This window comes from Pinus tabuliformis, chromosome 2_2, assembly GCF_031772625.1.
Source record: "Pinus tabuliformis cultivar Carrire ecotype Pingquan chromosome 2_2, CPIR1, whole genome shotgun sequence".
NCBI lineage: Eukaryota > Viridiplantae > Streptophyta > Pinopsida > Pinales > Pinaceae > Pinus > Pinus tabuliformis.
The window spans coordinates 279,605,165-279,609,630 of NC_142300.1; positions in this window are offsets into that span (position 1 = coordinate 279,605,165).

Here is a 4,466-nt window from a genome sequence, read left to right on the forward strand (position 1 = left end):
TGAGTCGATGTAACCAATTCACTGATTCATTATGTCACTGCAATACTTTATGTTGAGTTGGTAAGTTTCCGTGATATAATGAACAATTCTCTTTGTCTCTTTAAGATGATTTTCATATTCCATAAATTGAGAAACCACATTAACAACAAAGGAAATATCATGTTGAATATGATAAATAAATAATGCCACCAACAACCTATGAATAAAGTGTTGGATGAAATTTTAGAGAATTGTATCTATGGTTAATCTATAAACTTCCATGGATAATCCACTAGAATGGTTCATCACAATAGACTTTGTACTATTTTGAAATACTTTATTATGCGAGTTTATTTCCTTCGATCTCAAATTTATTCACTAAGTTATTTCTCAAATTTATGAAAAATATTGAAACACAAGTGAAAAACGAGAAAATTAACATGTACACCAATCACAATTGAACATATGATGTATCCTAGGAAGCCTAATAGGGGAGAAATCCCAACTAGAAGGTAAGGCATATGCTCTACTCTCTTTTATTTAGTTATGAAAATGCAAATACAAAGAAAGAGGAACTAAATATGGATTTGCATTTGACATCATGGCCTAAATTTCTTCTAGAAATCTTCTTCCTGCATTTTTATTATCTCATATTCCTCTCCTAGTTGCTCATCTAAACTATAGAATTAGTGCTAAAAGAATGAAATACGCTCTAGTCCTTATGGCCTAATAGTTAACACCATCTAATTTTCATCTAGTGTTAGGTTTTTTGCATGCCTGAACCCTCAATTAGTGTTAGGGTTTTGGACCTTCTAGAATATTCTTAAAAGTCCATGTGTGACTAGCCCCACACATGAGTTGTGGGGGATAATGTGGTCAACAAGGTAGGTCAACTTGTGGGAGTCATAACTTCCACATACAAACTTCGACTAAGGTGATTTTCACAACGTTGGAAAGTGAAAAGCTTTATTTCCTATTATTGATGGTTTTAAAGTGATATTTCCATCCATAAGCTTGTGTGCTGCAAAGATGAAAGATTGGGAGATTCATGCTAGAGTATTGGTTTTTCCTATCATTATTTACTTGTTTCTTCCAACCTCTTTGCATTTTCTAGTATAAGTTTGTATTGTGTATTTGTAAGTGGAAAAGAAAGCTCGATTTATAACCATTGATACATCAAGCATTAGAAACAGAAATAAGAAGTGGGTCAAGAAAAAAAATAATTCTCACATATGCATACTTCAAAAAGCATCACATTTCCCATTCAAAAGCTTATTATGTTATTTGATTTATAAACAATAGAAGGAAGTAGATAGTTGGTCTTAACAAATAGTATATTGTTTAATTTAAGCTTATACTTGGGTATTTCATTACTCATGCTCACATAGATGTTGAAGATTAGTTGTTTCTTACTTGTCAATTGGTTTCACCATGTTTATGTGATGAATTTTTGTTGGTTATAAATTGATCGATGTTGTAGGCTTATAAATGGCAGTTCTAATGGCCACTTTGTGTAAATATTAATGCATAATCAAAAAAATTGAGAATCACAAAGCACATGAAGCCTATAAGCAGGTTTCTTGTTGTTGATTTTTTTGTAGCTTGGGAGGTACTCCAAGCCCTAGTGTTCGAGGGTTGGAGGTCAAATCACCACAAGTAGGTTTGTGGGATTAGAACCCAAGCCTGGGGTTTTTCACCCATAGATATTTGAGCGAAAACTATGACAAGTCTTCGACATATGATGGATGAGGATGATAGTGCTCAGTGAGACAATTCCAACACAATGAGAATCATCCGATTCTGAGTGTTTGTTAGAGATAAATTAATTTTTGAAGTTGACTAATTAATTATTAGTTGTCAAGTCATGTAGGATTGATGTAAATAACTCCAATAGAAGTGTCTCTTCATTAATTCAGTGAATCCTTTCTTTAGCCTATAAAAGGAGGGTGAGATGACTCATTTTAGGCATCCATTTTGGTGCAACAAAAGGAAAGAAAGGTAACTTTGAAATTTCCCTAGCCGTAGAAAGAGAGGGAGGTTCTAAGACAGCGTTGAGGAGGTATGAGTTCCTTGATGGAGTTTGAGTGAGATGTTGGAGAAACGGTTTGTTTTTGGGTCACTTTGGTAGAGGCCGAGAGGCTGCCATAGAGCTTGCTTGCCTATTCTTGAGGGTGGTTAGACCCATGGAAATGGATGTCGTAGCAAGGGATAAGCTTGTTGTAGCAAGATGCAGTCCCTAAAACAACCAAAAATATGCGTTAAGGCTAGCAAGGAAGGCATAAGGCCTGTTTGGGAGTACTGGTGGATGGCATGACAAAGTGGGGTTTAGGGAGTGCTGGAGAAGGGTGACCGAAACCTTAGAAGGAATACTGTAGTTGATGTGTGAGGGATGGTAGGACTGTTATTGATGCCTTGACCATTCCATGAATGCAACAGTCAAGGATACCACAAACAACGAGCTAAGGTATGTTATTTATGACATTTCTTGTAGGTGTCGAGTGTAGAAATTTGAATAATATAACACTTATTCATAGAGATTATCCTGATTATACACTATTTGCGGAATGCATGCATAATACATAACCTCCTCTACCATCGATCATCAATTTGCGTAATTAAAAAACAATTGCATGCGCTCATTGAAACATCAATCACACATATCAACACAATATGTAATGGGGAAAGCATACAGCTGAAAACCCCCAACTATCTGTATATTATAATGATAGAGAACATGTAACAATACATAGTACAATACTCCTCACAAGTACTCAGTACTATCTCCACATGCTACACACAAACTAGCTCAGATCTGAACAAGTCACAGATTCAAATCTCCTCCACTGTTTGCCTGCCTCTACTGCACAATCCAAGTTGAGAATAGATCAGATCCAAGTTCGAATTTCCTTGGCTTGTACTGCGCAATCCTCATTGGCAATCTCAATCAATGATTGTGCAAATCTCATGCACAGCTATAGTCACAACTAATAGTAGTCTCACCCTTTCACCCACCTCTAACACTTGTCTCCACTGAACTATCCATGCACTGAGTTAACTGATGTATTCTTTAGTTAATTTATGAGTTAATAATTAGTGAATTAATTAATAATTAATTCACATCACTCATCACTAGTGTATTTGGCAGTTAGACTAAATACAACTAGTTCAACTAAGTCAAACTGAACACAACTCCTCAATCAACTCCACCAAACTCAATCACTTGAGTTCTAACTGAAGTCCATCATGCAATAGCTCAACTAACCCATAGGAAAAGCATATTTCCTTCTGGCAGTTGCATGTGCCACATCCATAGCTCAAACTGAAGTGCTGCAAGAGGATAAGATAATGTTTATAGTCCAAATATTATTAAGAGCTAATAATATTCGACTGTTCTATTTTTAGACTAGCAGTCTAAAAATAGACTCCGCCCATATGTCTAAAAATAGAGGTCCATCTATTTTTACCAACATGACCAATCATCCATAAATAGCATCCTGCAACTCATAGACCATGATCCATATGTCTAAAAATAGACTTTGCGCCAAAAATAGCCTGTGGTCCCACTTAGTGAAGGCGGTTTCTTTTCACTAAGCTCCATCATCTTGTTGCATTTTCAACACTCCCTCTCAACAAGATATGGATTATTTGCAACCCCTATCCTACCTCTGTGGTATTCGAATTTGCTCCTGGTGAGTGCCTTCGTCAAGATATCAACATCCTGATCCTCCGTGGGAATGTATGAAAGTAACATGATTCTCCGCTACACACAATCTCTGATATGATGGTACCTGATGTCAATGTACTTGGATCTATCATGAAATATTGGATTAGCCGAGAGTTTAATGCAACTATGGTTATCAAAATAAATCACAGTAGGCTCCAAGTGTGACCCGAAACTCGACCAGGATCTTCCTCATCCATATAGCCTCGCATGCAGCCAAACTTGCTGCCATATACTTGGCCTCTGCTGAACTAAGTGCCACGGATCTCTGCTTCCTGCTGTACAAAGAAACTGTTGTCAACCCGATACTGAAGATCCCTCCAGATGTGCTCTTTCCGTCCGTTGGGCTCCCTGCCCAATCTGCATCCGTGAAGCCACATAGCTTCACCTCATCCTCATGTCTGTACCACAATCCATATCCCGATGTGCCTCTGAGATAACGCAATACATGCTTTCCTGCCTTCCAAAAGAGCTTGGTTGGCTTAACCATAGCTTGTGAAAGCTGGTTAATAGCATAGCATATATTGGGTCGTTTATTGACCAGATACATAAGCGACCCCACCAACTGTCGATATACAGTGGCACCCACTACCTCCGCTGAAGTAGCATCCTCCTTCCTCCAACCTCCAGGAAGAGGAGTATCAACAGGCTTGCAGCCATGCATGTTGAACTTATCTAGTATCTCCCTGAGAAACAAATAGTCCATCACTGCGCTGCCAAATTTCCAATCCCAGGAAATAATGAAGGAGGCCCAAGTCCTTCATCT